The sequence below is a fragment of the Poecilia reticulata genome, chromosome 23 (genome assembly GCF_904066995.2).
Source record: "Poecilia reticulata chromosome 23, P_reticulata-male-v2, whole genome shotgun sequence".
NCBI lineage: Eukaryota > Metazoa > Chordata > Actinopteri > Cyprinodontiformes > Poeciliidae > Poecilia > Poecilia reticulata.
In genome coordinates this window covers 11,857,747-11,883,374 of record NC_088852.1, presented here as the reverse complement: position 1 = coordinate 11,883,374, position 25,628 = coordinate 11,857,747, and the positions used below count along the sequence as shown (strand labels likewise).

The 25,628-nt window shown below is 39.3% G+C and overlaps 1 long non-coding RNA gene across 3 annotated transcripts in view; it reads right to left on the bottom strand.

Moving 5' to 3' along the window:
* The window catches only part of LOC103459477 (uncharacterized), a 190,910-nt gene that overhangs the window by 151,446 nt on the left and 13,836 nt on the right, over positions 1-25,628 (bottom strand). For all 3 annotated transcript variants that reach the window (XR_014086034.1, XR_014086036.1, XR_014086035.1), the window contains 4 exons: positions 15,581-19,893; positions 9,899-10,108; positions 6,558-6,667; positions 4,768-4,883 (listed from right to left, as the gene is read on the bottom strand). This is a non-coding gene — a long non-coding RNA (uncharacterized LOC103459477). The remainder of the gene's footprint in view (positions 1-4,767; positions 4,884-6,557; positions 6,668-9,898; positions 10,109-15,580; positions 19,894-25,628) is intronic.

Sequence of the window (25,628 nt, the reverse complement as noted above, 5' to 3'; positions counted from 1 at the left end):
GTTTAATCCCAACATAAAATATTCATTGTTTAAATTACAAGTATTTATTTGCTAGTGAGTTTTGAGCAGCTTAAGAGCTATCTAATGACTGGCTCTGGCACACCAAGAATTTGTGGCAACTCCAGGGTACAAATCTCCTAAATCCCTTTAAGCTCGCTGTGCAAGGTTCGCTGTTGTTAAATTTGGAAACTGAACGCGATACGATTGACAGATTTGTGGCATTTTTAGAAATCGGGAAAGTTTCGGTATTTGCACAAAGCGCAGATACTCCTGACAGCAACAACATGGCAGCACCTGAAGGTATGTCGACAGCTGCATTAAATCAGACGAACCTTGAGATGCACATGGCTAATATACAAGCCTGGCCATGGATGGGGCATGCAAACCTATCGAGAATCGTTGCATCAAGGTCCTGAATCTAAATCAACACGGGCGCACTTTCCCCACACACATTGTTTCAGGGTGAGATGAAACCTGCAAGCTGTGCACACAGGTTCCCCTCTCACACTAAATATTTCATTGACAATAAACATTGAAGGGATTGATGGGTAGCTGAGCTAGTTGAGAGAAGAGGAGCAAAACAAAAAAAAAGGTTAGAGCGCTGCCCAATCTTGAATTGAGCACCATCTTTTTTTTTTTTTTCCATTTTACACATTGTTGACCGGCCTTGTGTGTAATGAGACTCAGTGCTTGTTGTACTAAAAAGGGGGCGGACATCACTGAGCTGAAAGTGAGGACGGAGCTCTCACCCCTCCACTGGCCCATTTAATTACTGCAATCAGATCAGAAATTACTGGAAACAACTTCAGTTACTACAAAGTCCCTTTTCATATATTAGGAAGCACTGCAGGGCCCTTCTGGTCAGGTGTTTGTATATGAAGAGGAAGCAGGTTGTTAAAGCCCCTCTGAGTCCAAAGTTTCTTCCTCATCAGCCTATATAAGGAGTCAACTACAGAGTGGAGCTATACAATATATTGAATGTGTGGAATACTACAACCCCACAACACTGCTTGGATGCAATATTTGGTAATATTGCATCCAAGCAGTGGAGCTATACAATATATTGAATGTGTGGAATACTACAACCCCACAACGCTGCTTGGATGCAATATTTGGTCAGATACGGGATTTTGAAGAAAACCAACCTGGATTATCGCTACTGAAATTCTCCTTGCAATTTTCAGCAGTAGTATTGCAGCTAACTTTTTACTGCAAAATATTGGGAAAATAAATTAGTTTCAGTATTTGTCTTTGTCTCTAGGAATGCCTCAAAACTAAGCTAGTGGTCGTTTCCTGAATTAGGTCTCAACATGATATAAATGATTAAAGTGTCAAAACTAAAAATGTTTTGTCACACAGACTAAACCTCTCTTGTTTTAGGCAATTAAGATAATTGGAATTATTGTTATTAACTGAATGCCAAAATAGATTTTCTCTTTAAGTTTAAATCAAAACTTAAAATTCCTAAGTTTAGATTTACCAATATCACCGATTGATTTAAACAATTTGTTAAGCCCGAGGCCATGGCTTTAATAGATTCTAAATTAATGCAGAACAGTCGAGTCAACTGGAGACACCTGGGAACATTTTCACTAACCATCCTAACAGTTTTCCGTGAGTGACATCGTGGATAAATTAAAATAAATCAATCAAAATATCAGAAACATGTTTGTGGACCTTCACAAGTCTAGTAAATTGTTGGGTATTATTTCCAGATGCCTGAAAGTGCCACATTCATTTTTACAAATAATTTTCTACTGAAGAATAAATAACCATGTAATATCCTGTCATGTTCAGGAAGAAATGATGTGACCAAGAGATGAAGTTTGGGTGTAAAATGTGACCAGCAGTCACTGGGGTTGGCTGAAACTGGTCAGCAAAGTGGAAGTAGTTAGTCTAATAATATCTACAATATTTGACCCTAATTAACCAGTCTAAAATGCCAAGTAAATATTTATTTTAATACAATGCATGTAAATACCTGGTTTGGTCTCACTGTGATTAGGCATGAAGGGCTAAACAGCCCTGACATTGAAATATGAAGTTTTCCTCAGTAGCTTTTTGTATTACAAATAAAAAATAAAAGCATGACAAGACTCTTTTTGTTGTGTTGAGAAACTTTTTTTTTTTTTCTGGTGGGTTTGATGATTAGATTCCTTGCAGCTAGTTAACACGGCAAGAGACAAAACCACTGTCAGACTATCTTAGTATTTTTACCATTTATAATGAAACTGTACTAAAATTGTGTTACACTGAAAACACACATGTAACATCACCATATCTGTTTGTATACACATTTGTTTTAAATGCATGCGCCTTTCTGCAGGATGTAAAAAAAAACCCCCAAAGACATCAGTCATTGCTGGCAAAAAAAAAAAGAAAGAAAAAAAATTAGCGTTTTTCTAAACAGAGTGTCTCATCTTTTTCCAACTGCAGCAATCAGTCACCATACATGCAGTGCCATCTGGGACTACCTACCATCCTGTCTTGATGGATTGCAGAGGTGTTCATGCTGGAGATACTCACCCACACTTTTTACAGTTTCTCCTCCTTGCTCAGCAGGATCACATACTTTTTTTATTTGCAAGATCAATATCACTTAAGGGCAGTACAACCACAATTAAGCCCCAAAATGTATTTATTTTTCTCTGCGGATAAATTAACTCTTACGCTGGAGAGTTTTAGAAGGTGGCAGGGGGGTATGTTAAAATTGACTTTTGAAAAATTGTAATCATGGGCGTACGAAGTAAAAATTGTTTAGTAATGGGACTCAAATAAAACTGATAGTTAATTGCAAAGTTTGTCACTTGAGCGTAAGACTTATGGGCGTAACAAACGACTATACAAAAATTTCTGGATCAAGCTTTTACAATGTTAAAATATGCATTAAAAATGTGGTTAATAGCATTAAAATTTATAAAGCGCAACATCTATGGAATTGAAATTAACACATTAAAGTCCAGACCCTAGGAATAATCATCAAGTTAGTCCTTCTCCACACTTTTTGTTTTCATTAACCCCCTTTACTCAAACACAGCTGAATAAAATCCACTGCAACTAGCTGCCTTCAGAAGGTCACTTTATCTCTAGAGTGCAGTTATGTTCAATTTAAGTCGCAATAGAAATTCAGTTATTCTTTAAAGGCCTTGGAGGTTTGTCAGATATTAGTAAAAAAAAAACAAAATTACTTTGTAGAGTTCACACCGGACAAGTCGGGGTTAAAGCTGCTAAGCATTTCGAAGGAGGATTGGGTTATGAAACAAAATCCCAAGTGTTGAACTTCTCACAAATCTCTTAGAATAGATTGAGTATGGCACAACTGTAAATCTACCAAGCCACGATCATCCACCTAAGCAGACAGTCTGGGAAAGGAGAACATTAATCAGAGAAGCAGCCAAGGATCGGCGAAGATCCACAGCGCAGGTGGGAGAATCTGTCAACACGGCGACTATTAGTTGTGCTCGCCACCAATTTGGCCTTTACGGAGCAGATGCAAGAAGAAAGACATTGTTGAAAGGAGGCAAGAAGAAGTCATGTTTGTGCTCCATCGTAAGCCATGTAAAGAACTGAGCAAATATGGAAGATGTGATTTGGTCAGATGAGACCAAGTTCAAACATTATCCTATCTGACTAAGCCTGATCTATTTCCTAAAGGAAAAACGGGCCGTAATTTCACTTCCTACATCTACAAAACTGTTAGTGACACAGACTTGCAGCTGTAATTGCAACAAAACACGTGGGAGTGGGAGGATAAGAATTTTAAAATGTCATTTTCCAACAACATCCACCCAGAACTGTGTTTCAAAAATGTTTACATGTTAATCTTAAACCTTTTAACGTGTCAAAATGTCTTCCATCAATAAATACTATGCATCACTCAATGTCTTCTATGTTAAAGGTAGCTAGCTAGCTGTGACAGCAAATCAAATATGCACTTACATTTTTATTGGACCACTGAATGCAGACATATCTACACTTATACTCAGAGCATTTGCTATTCACTGCTCCCTAATGGCACACTGTGCGGACTGTACAGCTCTTAAAAGAGTGGGACTCTTTAAGCTTGAACTTGGTAAAAGCAAACACATTAAGTGAATAAATTTAATACCGCATGATATATAGAGGAGCAACGATGCCATTAATATTTTATTTATCGCTGCAGCACAAATAAACACATATAACCAAGGGAAATGTAACATTACTTTAGTTATTCATAACCTCAAACTGGAAAAAGGGAATCAAAAGACTCTTAAATAAAAAGCTATACCTCGTCTTCATCAGATTAACTACACAGACATGTTCTGAAATAAGGGAAGATGAAGGTAGATGCTTCATAGTTAGACATGTACACAACATGTGCACCATCTATCTTCATCAACAGAACTAATACAAGGTTAAGTTTAAATGGACATCACAGAGTATACAAACAATACCTCTGTGCTTTTCAACCGTTTGTGTTTGGGTGTGTGTCAGCGTACTCGGACGGTTTTGACAAATGTGTGTCCGCCGGTGCGTGCGTTTGTGTGTGCCTAGTGAGAAAGAATGTCTATGTGTGTGGCAAACACACCTGACAGATGAAAAAGGCCCGGGGCCCTCTGGGGACCAATTTCCCCAGTCTGTTCCAAAGGCCTGTTCATTACAACGAACAGGAGGAAACAATACTCCACAGCTCGCCAACTTCATTTGCTGCCATTTTCTCTCATTTTGCCTTTCACTCGCTCTCCCTCGACACCGCCCCGAAGACCCGGCGATTTCCCCACAGCGTACCTCAACTTGAGCCTGTGAAGCCGAGATTGGTTGCGCCAGGTCCGTCTGGGTTTTGGAGCCATTGCCCTCTGCCTCGAATGTTTTCTCATTCCCTCACTTTTTCATCTGTCATCTTTCTGAGAGGAAAAATACACCAGACATTGTGGTATTAGCTTTCATTTGTTAGTGTTGCACACAAGCATTTGTGTTGGCATTGTAGAGGCACAAGAAGAATGCTGGCTATTTATGAGACGTCGGAATGACAATATTCATTGCCAACCACCAATATTTTCCTTATCAAAGTCTCATTTCAATGTTTCAAGAAATTATGAGATTTAGCCTCCATCATATCAAGAGGTCCAGGTTTTTAGAGCATTCTGTTGCTGTGTGATGTTTTTGATTATACATGCTGACGTTCCACATTTATTGAATGTGTGTTTTATATAGATTTTCTGATCCGTCATGAAAAAACAGAAAATGTACCTGTAAGTACAGTGCTGCATAGATAGGGGGCAGTAATGAGCCACATAGGGACAATGGAAGCAGAAAAGTACAATAAATACAGTTGGAATAGAACTGCTTCTCCTTCCTCACTGGCAATCTTCTTCAATGAAGCAGCCAGATAATATGAGCTAAATCAGTTTTTCTAACTAAAATCAGTTTTGGGCTTTATATATAGCCATAAACCTCACTGAATGTCACTATTTTTCTAACCCTTTTCCTTTTTATTTCAGGGGTATCAGAATAAATAGGCCAGAACAAAAATGCATGCCACACAACACACTTTTTGTTTTTTGGAAAATTTTTTTAGAAACTACGAATCATTTTATTTTAATCTGATTATAATAAACTACTTCGTTTATCAGATGATGTAATTCAAACGCAATAAAGCTGTAGTTGTCATGTCTAAATGTGAAAAGATAGCTTTACACGGAAATACTCAGGCTTGAGTCATTTAACAAACATTCCTACTAGAACGTGTGTCCTTGTTCACGCATTTTTCAATCTTAGAAATGACGCCTAATAAATCTGGAAATTACATTTTCTGCTAGAAATGAGATCCATTGCAGGAAGGGAGATATACGGGTTTATTTCCAAAGAGAAACTACGCCTAAATTAGGCAGCTGATCTACACCAAGTAAAGCAGATCATGCCCAAGGTATGCAGGACTTGATGAATCGATACAGAAATTCGATCTCCCTCCTCTAATTTTCTTGCAATGTGAAACTGCAGAAATGCAAACAAAACATAACCATCAGAAGGGAACTGATCATTTGAATGAATCAGCTTTACAAGCAGCCCAAAGATAAATGTGCTCATTGCAGAATCGTGAATAAATCAGCTCTGTAATGTTCCTGCAGCAGGAATGACAAAGATTTCTAAGAAGTATTGAATTCCACATGGACTCGGGAGTGACGCGGTTTGTTGTTTGTTTTGTTTTTTTTAGGAGTCAGATGCTGCCTCTTGAAATGAAGAACGTTCACAAAGTGAGGCATTTCTCTGTGGAAGGAAACATTTCCTTGAACTATTTGCTTTCAAGGGTGAATATGAATGATGTTTGGGAATTATATACGGCACTAGAAACAAACATGTTTGAAATTGAAATGCTGAATAAGGAACCAACCTCCATCCCCTAGCACCAGGAAGCTAAATTTCTAGTTTTTCAAAAGTTAAAACTGCAGGAGTTGCCTTTACTCTGAACGATACTCTGAATAAAAAAGAATAAAGATTTCTTTTAGCCGTTGCTCTAAATCGACAAGATGGCATTTAAATGCAATTACGGATTTAAAAAAAAAGATGCATTTACTGACCTGAAAGACCATCTACAACAAGGCTGGATTGGACTGAAGACGGACTGTAACAGCCAGATGGTGAAAGCTGAATACCCTTGATTAGCTGATGACCAGCAAGCGTGAACCATCTGCATAAAAGGAGTTTTGTCAGATTATAAATCATGCATATTAAACACCATGTCAAAGTAGAGAAACATCTACATTGATAGAGAAGCAATTCTTACAGGTTAGAATGTCCTTTTCAAACCATTTGATGTCTGAATTAATTTCATGTCAGCAAAGTATCAAAAAGTACAACAGAGTTAAAAATCTGAAATTGATGACGCAAAAGTTTCCCTATCACTCTGAGCCGTCACAAACTGCAGATATAATGGTGGGTGTGTATGCATGAGGAAAGATAAAGTGTAATGACAAACTGTCTTCCCTCTTGAGTTCATTCTTTAGTTTTTGTCATTTATCGCACATCTAATTTCAAACATCATCAAACAACGGTAACCTAAAAAAATATGAAATCGAATTTTCAAGTAATTTATTTTATAAAAGGAAAAAAAAAGCTATCAAATCCAATTTGAGCCTCTTTTAATAACCGGTTGTGCCCACTAGCCACCATCAAGAATTTCTAGTAATTGTCGATTATTCTCTGATGAAACTTTCACTTAAACCTTCCGATTCACCCTAGAATCAGACAATCCAATGTCTCCAAATAAAAAAAAAATCCTCAACAGTCAGTCAAATTCCTACAAGCCTCAATTAGCATATTCAATGTTAAAATATATGAATGAGAATTAGAAAAATAGAAAGATGAAACAAATATTGCTATTGGGATGGCTTCCTAAAGAAAAGCTCACCTCTGCAATATGATTATGGCGGCAAACATCTGAAATAATGTCCTTTGACAGATAAGACCAATGTAAAGGTGTTTGGTTTTATTGCACAGTTCCATAATAGTTCAACTTAAACCAAAAACAGCACAAAATGCCATGCCAATTGTCAACCATGGTGGAACCGCAGGACCTGAATATCTTGCAGTCTTTGACTCAACAGGGAACCTTTCTATGTCCTATTCTACTCTGAAGTAAAATGGGAAGTTATCTGTCCAAAAGCTAGTTTGGTCAAAACCTTTAGCAGTTGCAAATCTCAAGCGGAGTGGTTGAAAAGGGACCATATCATTAATGTGGTGGAATGGCCCAGTCAAAGTTTAGTCCTCAACCCAACTGAACCCCTGTGGTGGAAACTTTTGAGAGTGCAGTGAACCGATAAATATCTGGAAACTTCCATGAACTGAAGCAATGTTGTAAAGAAAAATGAGCCGAAATTCCTCCAGAATGGTTTAACAAACTATAGAATTATGGGGTGTACTTAGTTCTTGCAATGCCTATGATCCAGTGTATATCACTGCTATAGTGTTAACAGCAATTAAGACAGTTGGACATTTATGTTTTTGTCGGTTATGGTTAAATCTCTGCTACCTTGTGCTGGTTCTAATCCTCCACAAGATCTTCTCAGCTTCTGAGCGGAAACGGAACAGAGATGAGTCTTATTCCCACCATTCTGCCAAATTACTGTCACTGTGTTGAATGGCAGACACGGGGAGCTAATACACATCGGGCGAATTAGTATGCCCCTGAAGCACTCGGTGCACTTTGTCAGGAGGAGAGGTGATGTAAGGAGGGATAAGTATTGCAGTTTCCCACCTGACCTGAAGGATCAGCTTCCCCGCGCACAGCAACACAGTGCCCCCTCTGGGCTGGTAATGGAGCATTTTTCAAGGTGATTTATCTGGATTGTAATGATCTGGGAGCATCAAAGCATCTCGGTTCTTTAATGAAAAGCACGTTTTATGGCAAGGTAGGTGTCTATACTTATTCTGTATGCACAATGTCTACCAAGGCTACAGTGAGATGAAAATGGGTAATGGGACAAAAAAAAATTTACTAGTAATAAAGTCAGTTAGGTAATTAAGAACATTGCGTATCCTAACTTTACCCTTGGATTTTTGGCTTTCATTTAAGGTATTTAGTTCTACAACACCTATCTGTTGGTTCTGGCAGTCTAGAAAAACTAACAATTCTTGTTCCTCACCTGAAGCAAATAAATCAGACTCGTGTGTCATATTCCTACAAGCATTCCTGCAACCTTTCTAGCAAACAATGCATGTATAGCAACAAAAACAAAACAGATGTTGAAGTTACAGTCATGTGTGTTTTAAGTGGTATTAAATGTATTCATAAAGAGCACTTCAAATGTTTTTCTTCTTTGCTGACAAGCACAGCATGCAAATCAAAGATCATGAATACTGTAAATACAAGTATGAAATAAAGGAGTTGCACATAATCTCTGGCCTTGCAAATGCGTGTATACATTCCTCAACACAACTTATTTTATGCAACTATAAAATCTATATTGAAATGTTATGACTGAAGGTTATTGCTTAGTTACCGGCGAAATAATTATTTTTTTCTTGTAGCATGTTAGTACTTGTCTAGTATGTTAAAAAAATAAAAATAAAAAACAAGAATATTACATGGGAAAAGAGCAAGCCTGGACTGATATAAAACAGTCCAGGCTTTTTAAAAATGCAAAGGGTGAGCAAAACTAAAAGTGGGACATTATAAAGACGTGAATATTCATTACGTCTTTACTGCTATTCAAAGATTATTAATAAGCTCAGTTAATGTGTTAAAGAGCAGACGATAACTAAATATCACTTTAATTTTGTTAGTTCGGATAAGAAGGTTCAAAAACTTTAGTTCTTTCTCATCTGTTACAAAAAGGAAACAATTATGATTAAGATTAAGGCAAATGTTGAGGTGCATTCCCTTTTCAACAACCATAACGCACACACACGCGTAAACACTCATCTAAAACACGGAGCTGCGCTTGAGGGTAATTTTTTGGCTTTAATAAAGTTTACACTGAACAACTAATTTGACAGCTTCTAAATCATTTTTGTTTAGGTAGATGAAGGCAGTTGGATGGGGAACTTGCAAATTCAAAGATGTCAATTTTATATTCATATAGTTTGAGCCAGAAAATGACTCAGATGAGCCAAGATGAATAAAAACAAGACTGAAACAAGTGGTGATGAAGGTAATATAGTTTTCAGAACAGTTAGGTATATAATTATATACCTGTTTAAATGCTGAATAACATGGATGTTAGCTGCTTGTAAATACGGCTGTTATCTGAATTACATTACATCCCAGTAGAGAAATGATATAAATCCACTGTACCGTGCATTATTCACAGAGCAGCAGACTTCATTTACTGTCTTGTGTAAAACTGAATCAGGTGCAACAACTCAATGTTCATACAATTTAGTCGCTGCAGTGCTCTTTATGTTGGAATTAACATTGTACCTTGGATTATGCTCCATGTGCATAGATGGCTGAGCTTCCTTGTTCTTGACAGTCATGGTGGATGCGGTGACAGTCTTGGTCTTAGTCCAGCAGGATGTGAAGGTGGCTCTTGAAAATCAGATCTGGTCCGATCCTCTTCATGAACGGCTCCCATGCTGAATCACCCAGAATCCCCATGGGTTTCAACATATAGTGAAGAGTTTGTTTTTCCTGTAACCATGCAGAGTACAAGTCCACTCAAAGAACAAATGGGACTAAAAATAAAAGAACGTAATGTTTTACTACTTTGAGTGATAAATTCAACCATGTTATGTTCTCTAACCGGCTGTGATGTCCACAAGTCCATCAGCAAATTGATGGAAAGTGTGGCAGAAGGATTTGGCAGCACATATACTAATTTAGTATATTAGTGCAATGCAAGCTTAAAGCACAATATTTTATCGAGGGAAAAAACAAACACGAAGCAGAAATTAGGAGCACCACTATTCAAGCTCTTTGTACAGGATGAGACTGCAACTAATAGTGTAAAGTTATACTCAAAAGTAACAATATATATATATTTTTTTTTACTTGCAATTTTTAATGTTCCACAGTGATTAAAGGGATTTTTCAAACGTGTAATCACTTGATTTCAAGTCTAATTTGTTCTTTCAGTTTGTACTGAAACAGTCTTAGAAAAATGAGATTTCTAATTTGAATTTACATCGTTTTACAGAAAATATATTTCTTTTATTTTTGCTCCATATGGCCCAGCTCTATTTTGTCCCAGTTTAGAGAGAGTGAGACAAGTAACCCTCCAGCAGTTGGAAAGTTGCAAGTTCAATTTGAGCTTCTCTCATCAACATGTTGATGTGACCTTAAGCAAAGTACTTATTCTGCTTACTGGGTGGAAAAATCTGACTCGTCATTATTATTACAATAGTGATGATTTACCATTTAGTAACCTACTAAAGGCCTTTACACAGCTAAAACCACGATTCTCTAGTCAGGGAGGAACTCAAACTCTTATACATCATGTAACTTATTTATCCTGACATTGCCCTTCAAATTAAGACAAATTGTTCTTTTAAGGTTATAAAATAAGTGTTCCTCAGATTTTATATATAAAACACTGGAATTCCTTTTATGAGGCCCATTGTCCTCGGTTAAAAGAAACCACCCACATTTCTGCATTAAAAAGGTTTTGTATTCCCCCCTTGCATTTCAAAAAAGACAACTACCGTCTTAAGTTGCTATTGGTCCTTTTTTTATGTTAAAGAAAAAAGAGAGAGAGAGCTATAATTACTAATAGAGCAATTTAATATTTTCAGTCTAGCTGCATAAAATGTCTTCTGAAATTTTAATTTCATGCTTTTTAAAACGGTAATACAGCATAAAATGAACCATTATGGTAACCATGTTTTTGTTCCAATGTTTCCTGAAAACTAGGTTCAGTTTATTTATTTTCCTGCATTGTGTCTGACATCTGTCTGTTTCACGATTTCTTGGCTCAGCTCACTCCTTCATTCCCAGCTGAAGCAGTCCAAGTCCTACATATGCATGCCAGCCCAAGGCCCCCGTTTGTGATGTGTGCTGTAGAATGTGTGCGTCATTTGTAGATCTGTCCTACCTGGCATAGTGCACATCGTCCCTTAGGACACTCGTGTGTGAGTGCATGTGTGTTTGAATCCTTCCAGCTGTCTCCTCTGATCTATCCGTTCTGATGACTGAACATCAGCGATTCCCACTGGGCTGCTACCTTTAGGCAGCCACCCAAACAAAGACGCACATTTCAAACAACAATGTTTAGGACTGGAGCCAAATCGGACTGTTGGAAGTGGGAGCCAGCTTATTTGATGTAGCGCAAGACTGCTTACGTATGCGAAATCAATTTTATTCCAAGACATTGATAGAGATAGGAGAAAAATCAGCAGATATTAGAGTTTGCTTCTAAATAGTGTTAGGTGGCATTATAAGCATTTTCTGCAGCTTAATGCTATAAACACTGGATAGGGAATTGAAAATGTAAAAACAAATTAAGTTATATACTAGCGTTTACCCAATATTGTTAGATTATAATGTCAAATTCTTGTTTTAATCTATAGGTAGGTCTCAATAATTCCTTACAATGAGGCTAGTTAGCAACATTAAGTATAATCTTTTGATCATCTTTAAAGATGAAACAAACTAATATAATCTTAAAGGTCTTGTTTTTATTAGTTGCAAGCAGAAAATCATAACAGAACCTAAAACTTTCAGCCTATGTGCAATTAATCTATAATATGTTTCACTAAGTAAACTGAAAATAATGCTGAAAAGTTAACACAGTTATTTAAGATGTCTTTCATCACTGTGGAGGAATTGCGGGATACTTTCAGCAGAATTATTTTTAAATTAGCCACATTGGAAGGTTTTTGAGCAGCAATGGACCAGTTTAGGTCACGCCACAACGCCTCAGTCCAATTTCAGTCTGGACTTTTAATAGGCCACTCCAAAACCTTTCAGAGGTAGAGTTGTTGGTACGCTTCTGATCATTCTCCCACCACTTAAACCCAGTGTGCCTGACTGCAAGGTTAGAAAACCAGATAATAAAATTCATGGTTTTCATCAATTATGGCAAGTTGTCCAGGTCCTGATGAAGCAACACTACATTACAATGAGAAAAGTCTCTGTACTGATGTTGGCAACTGTCCTGTCTGCTTGTATTGGCCTCCAGTGCTTCTGTTTGTAATTAAATGTTCATCCGATACCCCTGGGGCAATCATGCACTAAATGACCATTCAACCCAGTGCTGCTCTGCTTAGCAAGACAACACATGCAAGATGCACTTGTATCATCTGAAAGAAAGCAAATCCATGAAATAAAATGTAATTTATAAGGAAGTAATCCCTCTACAGATGAGAAATGCCTCATTTCATTAGGACGAATTCTGTACACTTTTAAACAGAACAAAGTTTATACTGCAGGAAACGTGTGACTTGTGTCTCTTAAGGAAGTCAACTTCTCTATTCCACCCCTATTCCTTTTCCTACAGATGTGCAGGTGCAAGGGCGACAAGATGCCATTTAGCTTCACTCACACACACACGCAAACACACGCACCCTGGCGCATACACAGATGTGAGAACTCGCGGCTTCCCAGACCGTTTAGATTCCTCTTGTAAAGGAAGTGTTGACAGAGAGCTACAAGTGTGGAATCGGCAGCGAGTTAATTAACGGCAACGTTGTCAGCTCCCCCAAGGAAAACAACACCTGTAGGGGAGGGGAAGGGTGTGTGTGAAATCGACCTAACAAGTACAAAACTGGAGAAATCTCCCCCATATTGAATATGCATTGGAGTACCACGCGGTGCAAATAACAGAGTGTGAGCTAATTCTCACTATGCATGACTTCCTGCTTAAAAGAAAAAGGCACATCATTTATAAACCCATTTACACTTCCTGAAGTTGATTCTAATGAATTGGCACCAGAAACCTTTGAATCAATTATATATACATATACACACACACACATTTTTATATTATTCTGAAATGCCACGAATTAGTTTATTCTTGACCTCAATGAAAAAAGTGTCAGAGGTCAACCATTTTGATTCAATTTTGACCAACTGGGATACATTAAAATGACCAGCTTTGAGTCTTGATCAACCAAAAACATCCTAGTGACTTTGTTCTGGAAAGTGATATTTATCCAAGCCTGACAACTACATTTCCTTATAATGTACACTGAGTACAATGTAAACAATAAGCTGAAATGATCCATTTTCTAAAGCTTCGAGAAGCCTAATGTGCAGTGGTGGTACGGTTGTTGCAAAAGGCATTAGTGAGTAATGTTGAACGGGGAAAATCCCTAGTATTTAAAACAGTAACAAAAGGAGGTTGTAGTATGATTATCTGGAGCTGCTTTACTGAAAGCCTTTCTGAAAATAATAGAACGAGGAAATGTCTTAGGGGGAAAAAAAAAAATCTGAAAGAATATTTTGCCTTCACACCCTGCAACCTTAAAATTCTGAATAAAGCTCAATAGCAAAGGAAAGTTTTCTAAAGGCTATGTCAGGGTCTGAACTCAAATTTGGTTGAAATGATCTGGCACGATTGTTCCTGCTTGCAACTCGTCAAGGGTGGCTAAATTGCTACAAATCTGTAAGGAAAAAGGTCCCAAAATTTCTCCAGTAACATTACAGACTAATTTTGATGCTTGATAGCGGTCGTCTCAGCCTGGGAAACGCAACTAGTTCTCAGGTTTTAAGAGGCAGACACTTTTCCCCCACATTGGGCCATGATAAATGAAATTATTTTTAAAAGTTTGCTTTTTTTTTTATTTATTCAGGTCAGCCTCGTATTATATTAAAATTTGATGAGCTGAACCATTTAAGTGTGACAAAAACAACTGAAGAGATCTGTAAGGAAGCCAATCTGTTTTTACAGCACTGTGAATAAACGGCTTGCTACTGATTACATTAAAATTAATGACACATTCAGGGAATACTCCTCAGACTCCATTGATAATTCAGCAATTAATATTTTCTAAAGTTGAATTACCAAGAACTCTCTGAAACTCAAAGTTGCTTTATACACCAATTTAGGGGAAAAAAAGAGATTACAACTGAAACAGTTTTATACAGTCAAGAGAATAACTTGCAAAACTTAGTCGTGGTACCAGTCTATTAACTAGACATAATTCATTGAGGTTGGATATTTTTTTTCTTTTTAAACTGTAGTCTGATTTGACTTTGAATTGAAGTGGTTTAAAACGCAAGTTCTCAATCCTGATCTTTAGGGCCTACTTTCACTGCCACATGTTTGAAAATTGTCTTTGCTCCCAGCACGCCAAATTCAAATGATTGCATTAATCCCCCAGAATACCATCAAGTTCTTCGAAAGCCTTTAATCACCCATTATTTTCATTTAAGTCAGTTGTGTGGCAGCAGGGAAGCACTTAAACATGTGTGACAGTGGATTTTAAGGGCCAGACTTGGCATTAAACAGTTTACTTTTGGACTTGCTTAGAACACAATGTCTACACTGTGAGATTTACTTTTTTTGGGAGTCTCAGAATGCAGCCAACCATAAATTGTTTTAGTTTTTATTCTATTCAAAATCACTTTGGAACTAGTAAAAACATCTAGATTTTTTTGTTTTTTTAAAATATGGAAATGCCAATCTTTCAAAAAAGAAAAAAAGATCAATTGAGAATCTTGGATAGTTTCTTGTGAATGCTCAAAAATAAAAGTTTTTTTAAGCATAAAATGAGCAGCCAAATGGTTCAATGTTAGTTTAAAACAGTAGTCTCAATCTGCAGTCTAAAAGAACCAGTGTCGTCCTCCCGTTTAGTCGTGTCCCTCGTCCTACACAGATGAATAAAAAGCAAAACTGCCTCACTAGCATGCCGTCAAGCTCTACGGAGCTATGCTAATTAGCTCGTATTGGTGCCAGGTGTGCAGAAGCAGAGACACCTAAAACTTGCAGGTCACTGGTGCTTGTGGACTCGAGTTTGAAACCACTGGTTTAGTAGGTTTCAAAACAGTGCTTTTTTTTCCTTTAGCTTAACTCAGGAAAGAACCCACACATAACCTAAACAATAGATTACATTTGGAAAAACATAGCAAAGCGTTTGCAACATCAATGCAAGTCACTGCCAAACAGCGGAAATAAGCTTTCTTGCACAAGCATATAGAGGTGAAAAATTTGTGTTAAAAACGTACCTTGACATATTTAGCAACGAAAAATGTGCCGAACCATTGCTTGTTCACTTCCCAGTCCTTTGGTCCAAGTTCACCACATCTGCCCTCTGTCATCTTGGGTCTTCTTCTTCTCTTGAGGTTTATTAGGAATTGGCAAAAGAAAAAAAAATTGGGTGCGAGTTACCGCCACCAACTGGAATGGAGTGTGAACTGAAAAGAAAAAACTATCCTTCCAAATAAACGAGCCAATCTCAGATAATTTATTAAGCTTAAGAATGAGAACAATCAGCTATTAAACGTCTCTGTAATATATCAGAGGAATTTAATCTTATTTTCATTTTAGGAAGAAAATCTGCTCAACTCTTTCACTTCCAGATTTCTGACAGCATAGCAAAATATATTCTATGCAGTTTCATCTTCTCCACAATCTTATTAACCAGTATTATATTCTCTATTGTCAATAAAGTGCCATTTAATTCTGAATCTCCAAAAACATGATATGACTACTTCTTACCTTCTGTTCCTTTCGGCACTCCTCATCTCTCCTTCGCCAAGTCCTACAAAACTACCTACCTTTTCTTTCTTCTTCACATCGTTTTTGCCATCTTTTCTCATTTTCTTCATGATGCTTTTTACGTCTGTTCGACTCACTTTTACAATCATTACAACTAAAATGTGTACAGTAGACTGACTCCTTAGCAACTTTATCTGCCGTTTCATGTCCTCTTCAATAACAACATGAGCTGGTATCCATCCAAATAAGACAATTAATCCCATATGTTTGATTCTAAACATCGTTCATTATATTTCCATTATATTTTCAAAATGTCTGGTCAGAAATACTCAGGAATAATGTACGATGTATGACTCTGATCCAAATATTTTCTTTGATACATCTGTATATATTTTAATATATTCATAGTATTTCTCTGATCGTCTTCCTATTTTTGTAATGGTGGTTGGCAAACAACATCATCATGTTTGGATCATTATTCTATAAACTCTAAAACAAACAAGAAAAACACGCACACAGTCACAAATCAATCTTTATTAAAAGTATAAGGTTAATATAAATCCCCTTGTTTGTTAAACCGTTGTGCAAATTTGACAAATGTCAGTTTTGCTGAACTCATCTCTAGTTTTCAAATCTAAATGCGCTCTTTTAAAAGTGGTCACTTAAGTGCCTTTTCTTTTGAATTAAAACATCCTCGACTTTTCCGTTTCAACATTAGCGGGCACTCAGTGAACCGCTTGTTATAGTAGACAGCACTGAAAAAGGAACATGTTTATGCTGAGAGCAACTGGCTGATATCAAAGTAAAACTGTGCAACATGCAGAAAAATTGTGGGCTCTATATATGTAACTCCAAGAATTGTATAGCCTTATTTTGTCCATTAGTCAATTACTCTGACTAGAAAATGTCACATGCTCTGTTTTAAGTTTGCACTTGTTTCACGCGGAAAGATCAGTGGTGCCAAGCTCCTCTGCAGTTTTGAAATGAAACGCTTGAGATGGTAGAAATCCCATTTGGTCATGTCCCTTGCAAACTAGCCATTAGCATCTCAGTCCACCTTATTTGGACTCACAGTAAATGAAAAACTAAGGTAGCTATTTACTGCAGGTCAGATATTAACTCAATGTCAGACCTCACTTCAAAAATTCAAATTATGTCAAGTTGATCATTTGAAACTTTAGGCTAGAAAGACCAATTTAAGTCCTCTTGTGCGGTGCATATTTATTTTAACTCTAATTGCCTTTGCTGATATCTTTCATGAAACAAAGCGGCTGCCCTCGCAGATTTTACAAACAAACTCAGGCGGCGACTGGAGACAAAAATCGATTTGATGACTAATTTTGTGCAGCGGCGTGGACACGGGAAAGAAGTGACACACTCTCTCTTGAATTGCGTTGGAAAGAGGCGGCGTTTATGTGTCCTGTCGGCAGCAATGGAGAGGGAAAACATTACATCACAGCACATTTCAAAGCAATCAGAGGCGCTTTGATGAAGCCAGCATGCTAAATTATCGTCCCGTCTTTCTTTAAACAGATCTCTGCTGCTAAGATAACACGGCTGGACCATACGGGAAAAAAAAAAAACAAAAATAAAAAAACGTGGAGATCTGAAAACACGTCCGTCGTTTGCTTGTGACTTGTACGCCATTTGGCCGTGCACGAAGATCAGACGCAGCTTCGAAAACGATATATTACCATTCAACTCTGCGAACCAGTAATCTCACGAGGTTGCTTTCCACCTGATCTGGCAAATGATCTGGGTTCAAAGACGGATTTCTAATGACTTTTTACCTCTGAACTACAACGCACGGCCTTTTGTAAGAGATAAAGACGAGAGAGGTTGTAATAATATTTTTTAAAAAGAAAGGTAAAAAGAAAAAAGGCTGAAATCTTAATTTGTTTGCCCCACATCGGGAGAAGTTTTGATAAGGCTTTCATTTCACTGCCGCAATTAAATTTGGCAATTTAAGAGAGGAAATGATAGCAAGCATCCAAAAGGCCTGCTGGTATCAGCATGGCACACAGACAAATGGCATGCTTCCTTAAAAAAAATAAAAATAAGAAAAGCCCAGCAGATCTAGGATGGTTTGACTAACAGGGAACATACAAGCAACTCCCATTAGAGTGATGTAGAGACAAGGCTTTCTGAGCAAAAGATGAAGGCAGGATTCAGAGGTGAAGGTGTATAAATTCAGGGATCAGGAAGAATAAGAGTCAGGGAAAAAAAGAGGTGATAAAATGAGTCACTACAGAAAAGGCCCTAGCGCTTGCCTTTAGATTATCCTCGGTTCTTTCTGTGCTTGTTTGCCGATACGATCTGCTCTACAACTCCCTCTTGGGCAGCTTTTAGGTTCAGCAGCAGCTTTAAAATGTGCATAAAGCGGTGGTGTTAGAAACCTGTGGGAAAGCCGACTTAAACGTCTTCCCTATGCAATATAAATCAGTGCTGGTCTATGCGAGCAAGCGCGGCTATATTTAGGGGGAAGAGTCTTCTCCCTCGATTATAAAAAAATGAGCACAACAATTAACATTTTAAAGGTATGCCTGCAAAGAAAACCGGCTCGCTGTCCCCCAGCACAGCACAAATGGCACAGCATCCCGCCCTGCAGTTAGATGCCAGCTTTGTTTACTGCATATCTGAGGAGTTTGACACAGTTTGGGTGGAACACATTCTTAAGGTTCAAGCGTAATTCCTCGGGGAGGAGAGGGGGGGAAAAAAAAAAAAGAAGTAAGATTATGAGAAAATGATGAAAAACCGAGCAACATGCTGCAGGAAGGCAGTATTTCGCCAGTGTTTCAGTGCAAGTAAGCAACAAAAAAATAAATAAATAAATAAATAAATGTTGCACATTTCAATCAAGAGTTGTCAAGAGTGTGGGTCCAGGAATGACAGAAACATGAAGGTTGAGGAAGTGATTTGACTCAGATTGTGTGCAATTGCACATAAACAGCTGAAGATATAGAAGTCTGAGAAGCTACCAGAGACCCGTCACAACTTTCTTTCCACATTTTTGCAAACATCGACGCTTTATAATGAGATATATCATGTAGGCAACCAAAAAAGTATCTATAGGGTGCAGAATTAACATTTTAGATGGTTTTTGGTACCAATCAACAAAATCCAGTGTAAACAACTGTATTCAAAAATCAAATAATCAGTTTATAATAATAATTTTAAAAAAGCTAATGTGAAATATTTGCATAGGCCAGAATTACAAACAAGTTCACCTTCTGACAAGACAAAAAAACCTTAACATGCACCCAGAGCTACAGTGGAATGGTTGAGATTGAAGCAGATTTATGTCTTAAAATGGCCTAGTCAAAGTGAAGATATAAATCCAAATGGAAACATGTGGCAGCCATTGAAAACTGCTGTTTAAACGCTCTCCGTTTCATGAAATTTGAGGCATTGTGATGAGGAGATTTGGCAAACACTTCAGTCTTTGCACGTTTAAAGGCTGGCAGAGACGAAACAGTAAATAGTAGCTGCAACCGAAATGGCCCTAAAGAGCAAGACACCAAAATGCTCAAGGGTGGAGAACGGTTTTTGAAAAGTTCAGTACATTATAATCTGCGGCGTGCCGTCACAGCACCACAGTCCCAAAGAAACAGAGGTACACTAAAGAGAGAAGCCAAATGTACCATCACGCTCGTAAGAGTGAGACCAAAGGCAGGATCCACCTTTTGTCCTCTTTCAGGCGGAAAGCCAGCCTGCTCACATCCAGAGCCAATTCTCATCACCGCAGCCATCTCCAACGCTCCTCAGATGGTTGCAGTGAGTGCTTGTTCCTCCGGGACGCTGCCTACACTCACCTCTAAATCTGTTAAATGATAAAACACAGAACATGTTCGAAGGTCAAAGCAAATCGTAGCTAAATAGGTTCTTCACTGGGCTTCTCCCTTTTTTTTTATTTTTAATTTTTTATGAAGATTTGTCGCTTCAACTTCGATTTGACGCATACGACGCTTCGAGAGACATGAAATACCACAAGTGCCTCACGGGCGCCGTAAAGTAACACAGACGGCAGTGTGCGTTCACTCGCGCTGCCATTTGTCAGAAACGCCTTGCAGAAAAATAATGTACAAAAACACACGGCTGGGCTCGCAGTCAATCGTGCTCATGGCCTCGCTGGATGGCGTTCCGTGACAATGCCATTCACACGGCCCGAGACGACGGGCAGAAGGCTTTCTTTTGTGGACCTGCCAAAGGATGTCATTGTACCATCGGTATCAAATTAAACCGTTCATGTTCTCTTCCCCTCGTGGCTTATTGTTGCAGACACCGATACTTGTGTCTGCAACAATAAGCACTACCGTCGTCGCTTGCTGCCGAAAACAGTAAGACCAGAGTGACAGATGAAAGCCCACCAGCCACTGCGTTCCATTTGTAAGCCAAGTGCGCAACCAACGGCTAAAGTCTCACTTGTAATCATCGTCTCTGTCAGATAAGTGGCAGAGATTTAAAGCGTGCTGTTTTTTGTTTTTTTTTTCCAGTTTTGACATAAACAGTAAATTCTTGTGCTGTACGAATTAAGAAAGTTGGAGTAGAGTGACATTTTGGGGTAGCAGATAATAATGGGTCTAACTGTCTCCTGCGCCTGAACATTGGATCTACGGCAAGCTAGTTGCAGTCCCACGTGGGGAAACTGATTTCCAAACAAGGTGTTCCCCCTCTCACTCACCGCAGACCCAACTGGAGGCCAGGGTGGAGTTGTTAATGGGGGTTCATCAGATTAGCTTGATACAAAGTAGCGTTTCCTTAAAAATCGATCCAGTTACTGTGACTGATTCCAGGAGGTGTGCTTTCTCTGTTACCAACGCCACACATACACATTAAATGTTGTTGTCACCCTTAAAAATGTGACTAAAACTTAAATATAATCAAATCAAATTGAAAAAATTATTTTAAAAAACGGCCTTTGCCTTATTTCACTTGTCATTACAGAAAACTGTTTAAACTACATTTTAAGTAAGTGCACATATTTTTCTATTTTGGGAGTAACAGGTCCAGGAGTTTAACCAAAACATCTGTGATTTTGGCTTTTGGTCCAACGTGTTTGTCCTTTTCTGAATGACGATCTATTTTTCATGACTACATTTAAAGAGTTGGGAAGTAGACAAACCAGTAAATTGAGAGCCTTGCTTTTGTGCATGCATATTTTACAAATAATATATGCTTAGTGACTATATTGGATGTTGAGTTGAGTACAAGGCTGATGAGAGACCTCAAACTTCAGGGCGTACTCTTGTATGTTCAACTAAATTTGAAATTGTAGCTTCCTAGAACAAAAAGGACAGCATCGTATACCAATTGATTAATGCTGCTGCCTGAACGAAAATCAAATGAATGATTGTGAAGAAGGTTATGTTAGAACTAGTACTTGTGAATTGAGTACTTGTAGAATAAAACCAAGTGGCTGGTGATAAACCAGATAGCCTCACCATTCTGGGGAAAGAAAGCTATCTTAAAACTTAAAAGGCACATTTCTAATGTTTCAATGAAGCCTTAAGAGCATTAGTCTTTTCTAGTTATTAACCCACATATGTGGTTTTGATAGCATGACAAAGTGATTAAAAAAAATACCACATGTAGCGCAGTCTGCGGAGAAAAAATACCCCCCCCCCCAAAAAAGAAAAAAAGAATAATGAGTAAACAAAATGAAACCCCAAGACAAAACAAAAATTCAGCCATTAGGAACTGAAAGATCCTCGAGTCTTACTGGGAAGCTCGCTGTACTGTAAATATGTCCCTCTTGGTGGGAATCAGTGTAAAAGGCAGCTAGCAGCTGGTGCTTAGCGGGGTCCTGCTGGCCCAAGCACACAACCGCCTCAGCTCACTGATGAAGACAGATGGATTGGGCCACAGCCCCGACGCAGGAAACACACCCCCGAGTCTGCAGATTAGAGCCGAGCATCAGATGAAGCGCCGATAGCCCGCTGAAGCAAAGACAGCAGCAGAGCGAGCAGAGAATTATGTTCCGCATGTACGTACCTCCTGACGTGAACTTTTGAACCAAGGAATGATATGGAATAAGGTCAGCTGAATGGTAATGTTCCAGTAGAGTGGTGCATGGGGAAGGGCAAATGTTTTTTTTTTATTCTTTTCTAAAAGAAATATTGAACAATTTAATTTTCACAGCTTAAATTGCCTCCGTTTTTATTTTCTTTATTTATTTTTTTATCTTGCTTTTGATTGGCCCTCTTATTCGCACATTAACAAAGCGTCTCTTCACATTGTTTTGGGTCCACGCTAGCTGCTGCTGAGAGTGCTTGGCTCTAAGAGCGAGGTAAGCCAGCCTCGCTCTTAGAGGCTGGCTTACCCTGAGCCCTCTAAGCCGACCATCTTTTATATATATATATATATATATATATATATATATATATATATATATGAACAGATTCATATATATATATGAACCAAATCTGTTCCCTGAGCCAAAAGGGCTCAGGGAACAGATTTGGTTTCCAAGGTTTACATGGATTTCCTCCATGTAAACCTTGGAAACAAATGCTCCCACTTTCCATTTTACAATTTTGCACATTTGTTGGTAATCCCAATAAAATTGATTTTTAAAAATGTGGAAAAAGTCCCAGTGCCAGTCAATTTTGCATGGCTCTGTAGCTGTAAGACAACAGGTAGTTGTGCATTTTGTATTTTCAGGCTCAAAAAATAAGCAGGAGGATTGAACTGTCTTCCCATCCCAATTGATTATTGGAGCCTTGCTTACACATACAAACGAGCAAATTACTACAAAATAAATCCCAAAATACGCAATCTTTGTGGACAAACTACAACATTCAAAGGGTAGCACTTGCCTCACGACATTGATTGCAGTTTTAAGAAAAGTGTTGCAGACCGCCATCATATTAACAATGGATGCCTTTGCTTGGGCTCCACTGCTTCATCAAGTTTCAAAAAAATCTAATCAAAGAGTTACCCTGACAGGAAGTTACACACACACACACACCCACACACACACACACACACACACACACACACACACACACACACACACACACACGCACACACACACACACACACACACCTCCACTGTTTCTCTTTTTTAACAGTGTATGCCTTAAAAGAAAAGTCTGCCGCAATCTTTTTCTCCTACAGCAAAGAATGGAAATCATTAAGTAAGGCACGTATATAAAGAATTATAAATGAGCCAATTAGAGGCAGGATGCTCCATGAAACATTGTTCCCTCTGGATTATTGCTTGGCTGAGGCTGGCCCAGAGATGGTGGAATCGGTTCTGTCTGCAGGCCAGATCTCGGCTTTGACCTAGACTTTAACCTCTGAAATTGATTTGTGATAAAGGTTGTACTGCAGTAACTGACAGCACACAGAATCCATCGCCTTCATGTACAGTGTGGACACTTTTCATTACAGCTGGCTGGGCTGCTCCTGCTCCTTTTTGTTACCAGCTCTGCACAGTCAGCTGATGTTGTAAGCGATGTGTATATAAAAAAAAAAAAATTCCCTTCTCACCCTCCGCGGGTGGTCTGTTTCATCCTCTGAGCTCGGGTCCTCTACCAGAGGCCTGGGAGCTTGAGGGTTCTGCGCAGTATCTTGGCTGTGCCTAGAACTGCACATTTCTGGACTGAGATGTCTGATGTTGTTCCTGGGATCTGTTTTAGCCACTGCTCCAGTTTGGGGGTGACTGCCCCGAGGGCCCCGATGACCACAGGCACCACTGTGGTCTTCACCTTCCAGGTCTTTTCCAGTTCCTCCCTGAGACCCTGGTACTTCTCCAATTTCTCATGCTCCTTTTTCCTGATGTTGTAGTCACTTGGTATTGCTACATCCACCACAACGGCTTTCCTCTGTTCTTTATCCACCACCACAATGTCCGGTTGGTTCGCCATTACCATCTTGTCTGTCTGGATCTGGAAGTCCCACAGGATCTTAGCTCGGTCATTCTCCACCACTTTTGGGGGTGTTCCCCACTTTGATCTCGGGGCTTCCAGTCCATATTCTGCACAGATGTTCCTGTACACTATGCCCGCCACTTGGTTATGTCGTTCCATGTACGCTTTCCCTGCCAGCATCTTGCACCCTGCTATTATGTGCTGGACTGTCTCAGGGGCCTCCTTGCACAACCTACACCTTGGGTCTTCTCTGGTGTGGTAGATCTGAGCCTCTATTGCTCTGGTGTTTAGGGCCTGTTCCTGGGCGGCCAGGATGAGAGCCTCTGTGCTGTCCTTGAGTCCAGCTTTCTCCAGCCATTGGTAGGTTTTCCTGACATCAGCCACTTCAGTTATTTGTCGGTGGTACATCCCATGTAGGGGCTTGTCCTCCCATGATGGTACTTCCAGCACCTTGTCTTCTGTTCCCCATTGCCTGAGACATTCGCTGAGCACATCGTCCGTTGAGGCTTTGTCCTTGATGTATTTATGGATCTGGGATGTTTCATCCTGGACAGTGGCTCTCACACTCACTAGTCCTCTGCCTCCTTCCTTACGGCTCGTGTACAGTCTCAGGGTGCTGGATTTGGGGTGGAACCCTCCATGCATGGTTAGTAGCTTCCTAGTCTTAACATCTGTGGCCTTCATCTCTTCCATTGGCCAGCTAATTATTCCGGCAGGGTATCTGATTACTGGTAAGGCATAGCTGTTTATTGCACGGATCTTGTTCTTGCCATTGAGCTGGCTTCTCAGGACTTGCCTTATTCGTTGGAGGTATTTGGCTGTGGCTCCTTTCCTTGTGACCTCATCGAGGTTGCCATTTGCTTGTGGTATTCCCAGGTACTTGTAGCTGTGCTCTATGTCTGCTATTGTTCCTTCTGGGAGTGAGACCCCTTCTGTGTGGGCGACCTTCCCTCTCTTTGTAACCATCCGACCACACTTCTCTAGTCCGAATGACATCCCAATGTCAGTGCTGTAGATCCTGGTGGTGTGGATCAGTGAGTCGATGTCTCGCTCGCTCTTGGCGTACAGCTTGATGTCATCCATGTAGAGGAGGTGACTGATCGTGGCCCCATTCTTGAGTCGGTATCCGTAGCCAGTCTTGTTGATGATTTGGCTGAGAGGGTTCAGGCCTATGCAGAACAGCAGTGGGGACAGAGCATCTCCTTGGTATATGCCACATTTGATGGACACTTGTGCAAGTGGTTTGCAGTTGGCTTCAAGGGTGGTTTTCCACAGCCCCATCGAGTTTGCAATGAAGGCTCTTAGAGTCCTATTGATGTTGTACATCTCTAAGCATTCAATGATCCAAGTGTGTGGCATTGAGTCATAGGCTTTCTTGTAATCAATCCAAGCGGTACACAGGTTGGTGTGTCGGGTTTTGCAGTCTCGGGCAACTGTGTGGTCTACAAGGAGTTGGTGTTTGGCTCCTCTGCTATTTATGCCTATGCCCTTCTGTGCCTTGCTCATGTATTTATCCATGTGCCCGCTTATCTTAGCCGCTATGATGCCTGACATGAGCTTCCATGTTGTAGAGAGACAGGTTATTGGCCGATAGTTGGATGGGACTGAACCCTTCGAGGGTTCCTTCTGTATCAGGATTGTGCGCCCTTCAGTTAACCATTCAGGGTGAGTCCCATTTTGTAGC